This window comes from Mobula hypostoma, chromosome 2, assembly GCF_963921235.1.
Source record: "Mobula hypostoma chromosome 2, sMobHyp1.1, whole genome shotgun sequence".
NCBI lineage: Eukaryota > Metazoa > Chordata > Chondrichthyes > Myliobatiformes > Myliobatidae > Mobula > Mobula hypostoma.
In genome coordinates this window covers 113,593,502-113,606,393 of record NC_086098.1, presented here as the reverse complement: position 1 = coordinate 113,606,393, position 12,892 = coordinate 113,593,502, and the positions used below count along the sequence as shown (strand labels likewise).

Genomic DNA, 12,892 nt, shown 5'->3' with positions numbered 1-12,892 from the left:
CATCTACGCTCTGTCCGCCAGAGAAAGCAGGATCTCCCAGTGGCCACACATTTTAATTCCACATCCCATTCCCATTCTGACATGTCTATCCACGGCCTCCTCTACTGTAAAGATGAAGCCACACTCAGGTTGGAGGAACAACACCTTATATTCCGTCCGGGTAGCCTCCAACCTGATGGCATGAACATTGACTTCTCTAACTTCCGCTAGGCCCCACCTCCCCCTCGTACCCCATCTGTTACTCATTTTTATGCACACATTCTTTCTCTCACTCTCCTTTTTCTCCCTCTGTCCCTCTGAATATACCTCTTGCCCATCCTCTGGGTCACCACCCCCCCTTGTCTTTCTTCCCGGACCTCCTGTCCCATGATCCTCTCGTATCCCCTTTTGCCTATCACCTGTCCAGCTCTCGGCTCTATCCCTCCCCCTCCTGTCTTCTCCTATCATTTTGCACCTCCCCCTCCCCCTCCAGCTTTCAAATCCCTTACTCACTCTTCCTTCAGTTAGTCCTGACGAAGGGTCTTGGCCTGAAACGTCGACTGCGCCTCTTCCCATAGATGCTGCTTGGCCTGCTGCGTTCACCAGCAACTTTGATGTATGTTGCATCAATAAATTTTAATGAATTTCAGATCACACTGCAGTAAAATGAACCAAGTATGATCACTTTATACAAAGTCCATTTGAGCAGACTGCCTGGACAACTGACCATTTTATCATAGTGAGGGCCACTGTCAAGAACTCATGGGCAAGATTATGATCTTCATTCGAAGATCATAGTTTGAATGTTAAAAGGTTTCGTATGTAAAGTAACCAATGCAATAAAGTTCAATGACAAGTTAGCAAAGGTGGCACTATGCGTGCTTTCCTTGATCAGTCAGTGCACTTAGTATAGGGGTTGGGATGTCATCTCACAATGGTACAGTTACTGGTTTAGACCATATTTTGAGTATGGTGTGCCATACTGATCACCCAGCTATAGAAAGAATATTATTAAACTGTAAAGTGTTGAGAGACAAAAAAAAATCACAAGTATTCTACCAGGACAGGAAAACTGAGTTACAAGGAGAGACTGGTGGACAGGCTGCACTACGTTCACTCTAAAGCACTGGAAGCTGAGGAGTGAGCTTAAAAGTACGTAAAATCATGAGAGGCATGCATAATATGAATGGCCACAATATTTTTCCTGGGGTAGAGAAAGATCTAAAGTAGAACTCCCAATCCTTTTTATGCCATGGATCCAGACCAGTAACTGAGGGGTCCAAGGACCCCAGGTTGGGAACCCCTGATTTAAAGGGATTCAAGGGGCAAATTTTCCCACAGAGGGTGGTGGGTATATGGAACGAGGTGCCAGAAGAAGCTGTCAATTTGATACAATTACAATGTTTAAAATATATTTGGATAGGTACAAGAATAGGAAAAGTTTAGAGGGACATGCACCAAACACAGGCAAGTGGAATAAGCTCCATTTGCCTTCTTGGTTGGTTTGAACAAGTTAGACCAAAGGTCATGACACCGTACTCTGTGACAATGCTACTAACATGGCCAAAAGAAAGACAAGTTGGAAGAGAAATAATAGAACTTAAGATCTGAAAAAAATACCAGAGCTAGCAGTTATGACTCAAACATCTTGCTTATCCCTATGCACTGTTGTTAAAGTATCTGCTTTACTGATACAATTAAGTTGTCACACAGTATGGAGCTTCCCAAAAATTCTGATCATGTCACATGTCCTGGAAATCTACCCAAACAGATTAAGGATTCATTACCGCTCACACTTCTGTACAAACACATTCAATATTGGCATGCCTGTCACTTCCAATTATTTCCAGCCTAAACAAATCTGCATAATTTGCTTGAGCTGGATTAAATCTTTTAAAATTTGAACAGCAAGACATCAGAAATCCAGGAATTCCCAGAACTGCCGAAGAGCCTCAGCCTCAAACATTGACTGTAATTTTTACCCACCCATAGATGCTGCCTGCCCTGCTGAGTTCCTCCAGCAGTCTGTGTGGGGGGCTTAATTTCCAGCATCTTCAGATTCTCTTTGTGATTTGATTTCCAGTTGCTTGTTTTTAAAAGAAAATCAGTTAACGTTAGGTCTTCTTTAAATAAAAAGAACTAAAAGCTAATGTTGAATTTACTGATTAATAGCAACATGATATTGGGCATTTCTCTGAAGTGCTGTTCAAATTACAATGAAGACCAGTAACATCCAGTCTGAAACCTGAACCTTTCTAGAGACTTCAAAGTCATCATTCAAGAGTTAGCATGTTCCACTGTAAATCTGCAATTATATGGCTGCCCATTTTTAAGCAGTTGTTTGCAATCAAAGACATCTTGCTACCACCATCATCCTTGGCTTCCTATCATCAAGCCCATTTTAACCAATTTACTAACTTACCTTGGCTCCAACCTTTAGGACTACGGTCTCCTACCCAGACCTTGTCAAAGGCTTTACAGGAGCCCAGCAGTGAACACAACTTCACTGACCTCCATGCATTTTGTTATCTTCTTGAAAGACAAAACAGAAAATCACATTAGTCAGACGGGATGTCTCCCCGCCAGGCTGTGCTGACCATATTCACCTGCACTACCAGGTGTAGATTAATCCTGTCCCTCAGGAGTTTTCCCCCCATTCTTACACACTGACATTGGACTCATGGGTCTAAAGCTTATGCCTGTTGCCCTCCAGTTATCTGGTATCTCACCAGTGCGTAATAAAGATTCAAAAAGCTTCATCAGGTCTCTAACAATTTCCTTGCATGGCAGCTTAGAAAACATCACAGGTCCTGTGGATTTTATCTACGTATATGACCATTAAGACACCTAACACTTCACCCTTTTTAATGCTAATATATTTTTTAAATTTTACCATCACCTTTCCCAAATTATCCAGCTGCAACGTCCTTCTCCTTAGTGAGCACAAGAGTTCATTTAAGACCTCATTTACATTCTCTGGCTCCACACACATTATCCCTTGAGTACCTCTGGTCTCCATTTTTTCCCCAAATTACTCTTGCTGTTAATATACTTATACAATGCTATAGGACTTTCCTTAATCCTGCCTGTCATGCTTTCTCTTTGGCACCCCGATTCTCTCTCTCCACTGTCAATGCTCCGAAGGGTCTGACCTTAGTTTAGTTCTCTATAATTACCAAATGCTTTCTTTTCCTTCTTTACCCAGCCTTCCATGCCTTTTTGTATCCAGGGATCCACGGACTTTCTCTCTTTTGCTTTCGCCTTTCTGGAACACATTGGTCTAGAACTCCCAGCTTTTCCACATTCAAATGACCCTTAGATGTCCAATGGGAGATTTACCTGTTAGCAATTTCCAGTCCACTTTTGCCAGGTGAAGTTTTATGATATTTAAAACATACCTCACCTTCCAGAACCTTAACATCCAACCTATCCTGATCCTTTTCCCTTTTGTACTTTGAAACTAAATGACTTATCATTATTTGAGTAATCACAACATTATGATCACTACCCATATAATCACAACATGACAGAGGTGGGGCTCACCCCCAGCAAAGATGAGGCAGCCTACAAACAGGAGGCAGAAAAGCTCGAGGACTGGTGCCAACCAAATAACCTCTTCCTCAATGTCAACAAGATGGTTACTGACTTCAGGGGGACGAGAACCATCACACCCCTCTTCATAGCGGAGGCACAGCAGTGGAAATTGCAATCAGTTACAAACTCCCAAGCACACACATCTCACACAACCTCTCATGGTCCCAGAACACACAGCAATGCTCACCAATGCCCCCACTTTCTGAGGAGGCGGAAGAGAGGTGGACTGTGCACATCTACACGTGTATCATTCTACAGATGTGCAATAGAGATAATCCGAACAAGCTGCATCACTGCATCGTGCAGAAATGGCACTGGTGTGTACATATATATACACACACTCACTCACACAGAAAGCAAGATGCTGGAAAAGGGCCAGTAACATCATGAACAATCCCACCCACCCTGCTCATGGACCATTTGTCCCACTCTCATCAGGGAAAAGGTCATGTAGTTTCCACGCCAGGACCACCAGACTCAAAAACACTTACTTTCCCCAGGCAGCAAGGTTGGCCAACACCTCCACGCACCCTACCACCACTACTTTATCATTTCCCGTCAGTCACTCCTGTGGCCCGTGTCAGATGATGGACATAAGACCAATTTGTATAACCTATCTTTATGTATTTATATTCATTGCGTATTTTTTATTTTGTTCTTTATCTTATTGTGTATTTTTTGTGCTGCATCAGATTCTGAGTAACAGTTAACAACATACATCAAAGTTGCTGGTGAACGCAGCAGGCCAAGCAGCATCTATAGGAAGAGGCGCAGTCGACGTTTCAGGACGAAGGGTTTCGGCCTGAAACGTCGACTGCGCCTCTTCCTATAGATGCTGCTTGGCCTGCTGCGTTCACCAGCAACTTTGATGTATGTTGCTTGAATTTCCAGCATCTGCAGAATTCTTGTTGTCTGAGTAACAGTTATTTCATTCTCCTTTACACTTATGTACCGGAAATAACATTAAACAATCTTGAATCTTTATTTCCACATTGCTCACCTACTGATACTTCAACCACTTACCTGGCTACATTCCTTAAGGTTAGGTCTGATACAATCTCTTCTCTCATTAACTATCTATGTATTAAGTCAAAAAGCTCTTTGGATGCACTTTAAAAATTCTTTCACTTTAAAATAATCATAGGCAATACTGGGGAAATTGAAAAAACCCTTATTGGGGGGTGGGGGAGCTTTGGATTTTGGCGCCTAATGGTGACTCCTTTGTTTGCATCTTTGGAAATAGCTCTATTTCTATCTTTAATATCTCTTTTTCTCTCCCCGTTTCAGGGTTCTTTTGAAGACCCTGACCTGGAGCTACAAGCTGACTTCGGTTCTTTGCGGGAATGGGACCTGCTCTCAGGGCCTCATGACCAGCTGCTTTTTGATATGCCAAGGATGTGGCCTGGAAGACTAGGGCGCCTTCATGGCTCTGGAAGCTGGCAGATTTGAGGTCGGTGCCGCTGCCTGGTGTGTCATGGGAGCACACAGAAGATCGAAAGCAGCGAGGTGGCTGCTGGCTGCGTGCCCAGAGACCCGAGATTTTTTAATACCATAAATCAGCGAGTTGTTTTGTTATGTCCCCCACCCCCACTGTGACACCTCTTTCTCATTTATTAGGGAGAGAGAGAGCCTGTGGTTTGTCGAATTACCAGGTGAATGAGTAATCTGGGGTACTGCAAGTCTGTTTTTATTGATGCTTTGCTACACGCTTGAGTGCTTGGTGGAGGGTGCAGATGGTTTTTTTTTCCTGGTGGGGGAGGGGGAGTGTCATCACTTTGCTGTTTATGCGTGGGAGGGGGAGTTGGAGGGCTTTGGGGTTCTAACATATAACAGTCATTCATCCTTTGCGGCATTCCTCTGCTTTCGTGGATGATTGCGAAGAAAACATTTCAAGATGTATATCTTTCTCTGACATTAAATTTACCTATTAATATATCCCCTCCACCCCTCTCTGACTATGCCATGACTGTTACCTGCTTGACAGATTTTGTTTTGATAAATTAATATACTTTTAAACTTTTCCACAGGAGGTACTGAATATTAATACATAACTAAAATGCTGGAAATACAGATCAATCTGACACATGAAGTGAAAAAGTCTAATGCTTCAGGTGTAGTCTCTTCAGCATTTCTTTTCAATGACCTGCCAAGTGCTTCCAGCATCGACTGTAAAGTAAAGGCATCCGTTAGTCTTGCGAGACCATGGATCTGCACCTGGAAAGTCTTCACTCTCCAGGGCGCAGGCCTGGGCAAGGTTGTATGGAAGACCAGCAGTTGCCCATGCTGCAAGTCTCCCCTCTCCATGACACCAATGTTGTCCAAGGGAAGGGCATTAGGACCCATACAGCTTGGCACCAGTGTCATCGCAGAGCACTGTGTGATTAAGTGCCTTGCTCAAGGACACAACACGTTCCCTCGGCTGGGGCTAACCACTTGGTCACGTGCCCACAGCATTGACTGTATAAGTATTTAGAACCTAAAACAATCAGAATCTTCGCTTCTCCATACAATATACTCAACTAGCTAAAGAAAACCATTGTGATGCTCAGAAACAAAGTATATTCATTGAAGACACAGGTTGTCCAGTAGGTGGAGGTAACCAAAAATGTCACATTATGGTTACTAACATGTTTCTCTTGTCAATGGAATCAAGTACACTCTAATGAGTACCACAAATGATTAAGTGCTGCATATTACATACCAACCAATTAAAGACAAAAAGATTCTTCACACAACTTGATTTTCTATTCTGAATGCATTTAACAAAGACACTATGTTCACTGGAAGTAAATGAATGTTAGTGTCCTCTTCTAGACCAACATCTTGTATGAAATCTTAGTTACAATCAATCGACCGCTTCGCTCACATGCTCAGCATTGAAATCACACAATGGACACTCCATTCTAAACTGCTGGCAATGGAAGAGGCTCAAGAAAATGCTCAAAGTCTTTTTCAAGCTCAATATCCCAACATATTCATGAGAAGTTCTTGCCTATTAACGATCAAAATGGACAAGCAGGATTCAAGATGCCATTGAGAATTTTGAGGCTAAACACCAGAAACGTAAAGGTCTCTCATTAGTCATAGTCATACTTTATTGATCCCAGGGGAAATTGGTTTTCGTTACAGTTGTAAGATAAATAATTAAATAGTAATATGTAAATTATGCCAGGAAATAAGTCCAGGACCAGCCTATTGGCTCAGGGTGTCTGACCCTCCAAGGGAGGAGTTGTAAAGTTTGATGGCCACAGGCAGGAATGACTTCCTATGACGCTCTGTGTTGCATCTCGGTGGAATGAGTCTCTGGCTGAATGTACTCCTGTGCCCAACCAGTACATTATGTAGTGGATGGGAGACATTGTCCAAGATGGCATGCAACTTGGACAGCATTCTCTTTTCAGACACCACCGTCAGAGAGTCCAGTTCCATCCCCACAACATCACTGGCCTTACGAATGAGTTTGTTGATTCTGTTGGTTTCTGCTACCCTCAGCCTGCTGCCCCAGCACACAACAGCAAACATGATCGCACTGGCCACCACAGACTCGTAGAACATCCTCAGCATCGTCCGACAGATGTTAAAGGACCTTAACCTCCTCAGGAAATAGAAACGGTTCTGACCCTTCTTGTAGACAGCCTCAGTGTTCTTTGACCAGTCCAGTTTATTGTCAATTCGTATCCCCAGGTATTAGTAATCCTCCACCATGTCCACACTGACCCCCTGGATGGAAACAGGGGTCAACGGTGCCTTAGCTCTCCTCAGGTCTACCACCAGCTCCTTAGTCTGGTGGTAGACCTGCGGATATTAATGATAGAGAGCAGCAAATCACAAACCACCCACCCATCTGTGGTTGTCACACTGGGTCTATTAGCTAGCTATCTCAGAACCCACAAATTCAATGCAAGTCAACTATCCTCAATTTCAAGGAGCTGCTGAAGCCAAAAAGACTACAGGAAACAAACCCGGTCAGTGTAGCTTGATTCCAACGTCAAAGTTGAGCTTATAGTCATATGCACACGTAAATGTATGCACAAGTAAACAGACATCCCACTCTGCAAAAACTCATTTCAGGGAGGTATCACCACCACTCCAGGGAGGTAGCACCCCCACCAATAGCGTAGGACATCAATAGCGTAGCTCCTTAGCAGCTAGCCAGCTAGTTTAAATAACATTAGCTATGCTGTAATGACACCTGTTAAACTCACCTCAACATGTCTTTTACATTTTAACCCATCATGGGCAATAGAAAAGTAACTGTTGCTAACAGTGCAGCGAGCAACACTGTCATTATTTTTGAGGTCGACTGTAAAGCCCGCCCACAGAGAAAACTGATAAGTCTAATTAGCAGGGGTCCCCAACATTTTTTGCATTGCAGACCGGTTTAATGTTGACAATATTCTTGCGGACCGGCCGACCGGGGGGGGGGGGGTGGGGGGTGGGGGGTGGTGTTAATCAAGACCGGAATATAGGTGATAAGTCAATAGCATTATAACATTTTAAGTAACATTTGGATATTAAACACACAGCGCATATTTTCCCCATATGAACATATAAAATCATTGCAACACACCAATATCGTTGAATCAGTGCGAGCCCTGGGCTTGTTTTCCTGCAACAAGACGGTCCCATAGAGGGGTGAGGGGAGACAGCAATACTCGAAGGGGGTTCCTTATGTCCAGTCTATTCCGCAATTTAGTTTTCGTTGCATTCACTGCAGAAAACTCTGCTTCGCAGTGATATGATGTTGGAAATGGAAGCAACGTTTTCAGTGCTTTCGTGGCTATCTCAGGATATTTATGACTTTGATCCAGAATGCTGGCAGAGATGTTATGTCAAACATACTTTTCAGCTTGCCGTCATTTGCAAGCTCAAGGAGTTGATCTTTTTCCTGCGCTGACATGGATGACACATGCATAATGACCTCACGTGCATTCAAGTTCAACAGTGGGCGTGACAGGGAATGAGGAAAAGTACAAATGACTCATATTGATTCATATCGCCAAATCATATTGTTTCCTCATGGCCCGGTGGTTGGGGACCACTCTTAGCACGAAGAGAGACCAATCAGGATGCTCGCTCTCCCTCTCGCTCTCAAAAAAATCTATTTCCGGGATAGTGTATGTAATTTCCGGGCGTCAGGGAGCCACTATCGATATGCAGGAGACTCCCGGATCTTCCGGGAGAGGTGGGATGTCTGAGTAAATGTATGCACAAGTGCAGCAACACAGACACAGCTGCAGTCACAAGAAAAAAAAACTAATTAAACGTTAATTGTACACAGTTTTTATAAGGAGGAACACAACTAGAACAAAATCCATCCGAAATAGAAGCATAAAATAGGCAAAGTAAAAACACCTATTTGGTTATCTGATTTTTTTTGAGAAAAAGAACAAAAATAGACACCCATAAAAGTTGCTGGTGAACGCAGCAGGCCAGGCAGCATCTCTAGGAAGAGGTGCAGTCGACATTTCAGGCCGAGACCCTTTGTCAGGACTAGTCACCATTGCTTTGTATAGCCCCTGGCTGTAGATCTGTTGGTGCATAAAGAAACTATATAATTCTGTTCCTTTGTGAAAGGACTATTTTTCTATGTATAACATTTTGATTCCATGAACTCTTGGGAAGTAATTGCTGAAAAGGAGTACAAAAAAGAAAAAAAAAATCAGATCAGTCAACTAGATTTGTGCTCCTCAAATTGATATGAATTCTTGCACCAGGCCTTTAAAGTATCCACAAATTTTAAATGAATTAAAATTCTAACACAACTTGTAGCTACATTGTGTTTGTGAATTTATTCTCTCCACTAATTTCAGTTAAAAGTTGTATTCTGTGTGGAAAGCATGAAAAATATTGGATAACACCATTGTAAAAAACTTGCTGTTGTAACTTCAACAACGCTGTAGAAAACAATGGAGGTTTACACGCATTATTTGAAAATATGCATTAATAATGCATGCTCTTCACTAATGTTCTAATTTATTAAATTTCCATAAATGGCCTGCTGTCCTGCCATCATGCTTTCCAGTGTCTTTTAAAAATAATTAGACACAATCAAGTGTCAACAATGCTAGAAGAGCTAGAGGAAAAACCTTCCCTCTCTAAACAGGTACACATTTAATTATCTATAGAAATCAGATCTCTGATACCAGCTTAGGATTCCTTAAGCCATTTTCAAAACTAACAGAAAATGCAGGCTTAATCTAATTCTACAGCTTGAAGGATATGAGCAGTTGTTCTTAAAAGGGATTGTTCATGGCCATTAAAAAAGCAGGCACATTTTGAGCGTGAAGTTTCATGTATGCGTCCACTGCTCCCCACTGTTTGATTTTCTGCAATATCTACCCATCACTCTTCAAATCAACTTCAAAATTATCTTCATTGTTCTTGCTAGTTGACTTTGTGTAGCCACTAAATCTTTCACTAACTTTAATATGAGCAGACGGGCCTGTACAGTGCTGTGCTGTTCTAGGTTCTTAAATTTGCAACACTCACTCGAATAGCTTGCTGATGTTATGAAACTTAGGCTTGGCTGTGAAACTGGACGGATTTTATGACGCAGCTACAGACAGTTGGTTGAAGCTGAAATTTAAAAACAATTCAACAGTTTGCTTTCATATATCAAATTAAACATCAAAGACTACAAGGAACGGTGTCCAGGCCATTCCATCTGAAAATACACATCCTGGCATTCATATTATAATTAATTGAACCCTAAATTTCCTTTAAAACAGAGCTACAAGGAAGATATGGATAACTGAGCTCCAAAATATTTTTACAGGTACTGCCTATGACTGCTACCAAAATTGGCCTCAAATACAGTATGCACATTATAATGGTCCAACACACTGCACGAATATACAAAACAAGAAATAATTCCTTTGGATAGCAAAGTGAATTGGAAACTAGATAGAGAGTACAATTGGAATAAGCCCTGGAGCTAAACTTGGACATTCTGACATGTACTGCACTTTAGTGACATTTCTCTCCCAGGATTATTCCCTCCTCTCCTTGATTCCCCAATGCCCTTTAAATTCACTTTAAGACTTTACACAAGATTATGATTAATTTTCCAGTGAAGCCAATGAGTCTCAGGGAAGTGTGGGACTCATCATGAGCCAGATGCCAAACCTTTGGGATTTCCTAATAATTGGGTAGCAGAGTGGTCTCTGCTACACGATTCATAAAAGCACTCGGGCAGAGCAACTGCATCCATACCATTTTACCACTTTTAGCAACCTTTGCACATTCAAAGAAATATGAAGATTTTGCCCTCAAATTATGGTAGTAATTTCCATTGAGGGAAAAGGAAGACTATTAAAGTTAAGCAGGTTACAAGAATTTAACTGCGCAGTATTTTTCATTTATTCAAATACTCGATTTTATGCACAACATCACAATAATTTCAATCTAAACCACTGGTCAGGCCTACAATGTTTCCCTACCCCTCATGAAATCATAGGGGGAAACTAGTTTTATGCTCCCAAATAATTAAATTAACTGCGTCAGAAAGCAAAAATCAAGCACTTTAAGAAGTGCTCCACTCCACAGCGTTAGCTTGTTGTGTAAAATTTCAGCATGGTAATTTATAAGTGTACATATATATTTATAAATATATTTATACTGACACCACAGTAATACACTTCTTGTCTTCTAAATCTCTGAAGTTACTCTCTACATGCCCTGAATGTTGCTATCGAGTTTGCAGGCTCAAATCCATAGGATTCTCTCAGGAAAAGACAGTTTCCTGTGGAATTTCCCCCCTTTATATCACTGAGTGCAGGCCTTGTATTTTTCAATAGTGACACCTATTCCTGAGTATAGTGGAGTGCAGGAGAGACAGATGTCCTTCAGGATGATACCATATCTAAACAAGCCAGTCTGTCCTCCTGGGGCCTGTGAATTCACAAACTGGAGGAACACAAGTGGGCAGTCAGTATGGTATGCTCCTGAGCTGTTTAGCAATCCAGCACTGGAAGGGATGTGACCTCACATCTCATGCCACTTGATAATCAGAAGTATGCCTCCATGCTTAGCAGAAGCCATCATTTAAGACACCCTGGATGACAGCATACAAAACCATAAACACATTAGCTTTTATTTATACACTTCACAGGGAAATAAAAAAAGTTTAACTGAGAATGGCAGACAACCAACTTTGCTGACACAGACTAGTGTTGGTCAAAGCATTAATCCATTGAATTTTGCACAGACTTATTAACAGGAAAGGTAATCTAGTCAGCAAATGCACGTTTTCAAGCTCCAATTTTCCTTCTTTCTCTGCTGCAAAGATTATGCCTGGATGACCAGCTACATAACATCTGCTCAATTCACTCTACAGATCCCAGCATGGTTGATAATATGGGACTAACGCACTTAACCCACACTCAATTTAAAGATTTTGGTTATGTATTCTACAGAACACTAGTGGACACAGAGCTTCAAAGTTCTTTTGGCTGTCCTTGATCTTCATATTGCTTTCTATTTCACTATGGTTATGGCAAATAGCTGAACGCTTAATCTGTTTCCTGCAGTCAGTGACCAGTGAAGAAATGGAACATTTTAGGCTTGGGTGCCACCATGTTTCGCAATAAGGGACTGATGAATACATACAGTAATTATGAAGCCCTGTAATTAAAAAAATTAAAGACAAGGTTGAAACATTTATGCTCTCCAATACTACAGCTCCTCTATATGGGAAAGGGAATAAGGAACACTGCTTCAGTTTGTTTGATGCATTGGTACAAAGCTAACTATTTTCCTAATATTTTCTAAGTCTCATTTAGTAGGTACACCTAAATTTACAGACATAACTCCCATAGCAAGGTTGCCTGTTCTAAACACAGCCTAAATGCAAGCTCCTCCTCTTCCTCCCCGCCCCCCCCCAAAATCAGATACACTGGAATTCAAATGCATTGTCAAAATGAGCAAAGGACCGCCTTCCTACAACTAAATATCAGACAATTCCAAATGAGAAATACATACATACATAGTCTATGAAGCAAGGAAGAAACAAAATGAGATCATCTAAACAAAGCAGAGTTCAAACACAAATTTATGCAGCCATTTCAGAGGCCAGGTCATTAAAGCAGCCACATGTCAACTACATTGTGGAGTTGGTCTTCAGAAGAAGAAATGATTTTCACAAAATTTAACACATAAATAAAACAAAGCATAAAAATATTTATCAAAACAATTATCAAAACTTTAAAATGTTTGCAGAGGTTTTGTAAATACCATTTTTTTTTCTACAAGGCAGGCTATTTACCAGTTTGTATTACAGATTTTAGGCTTAAGATTTTAATGAAAACTGATTAAAATA

General features: G+C 41.4%; 1 protein-coding gene and 1 long non-coding RNA gene across 3 annotated transcripts in view; one reads left to right on the top strand and one right to left on the bottom strand.

Annotated features, from left to right (window-relative positions):
* The window catches only part of LOC134342380 (uncharacterized), a 62,418-nt gene extending 56,585 nt beyond the window's left edge, over nucleotides 1-5,833 (top strand). Inside the window, exon 3 of the long non-coding RNA XR_010017011.1 lies at nucleotides 4,861-5,833. This is a non-coding gene — a long non-coding RNA (uncharacterized LOC134342380). The remainder of the gene's footprint in view (nucleotides 1-4,860) is intronic.
* Nucleotides 1-12,892, bottom strand: part of LOC134342376 (3',5'-cyclic-AMP phosphodiesterase 7B-like) — a 173,070-nt gene that overhangs the window by 145,332 nt on the left and 14,846 nt on the right. The window lies entirely within an intron of this gene.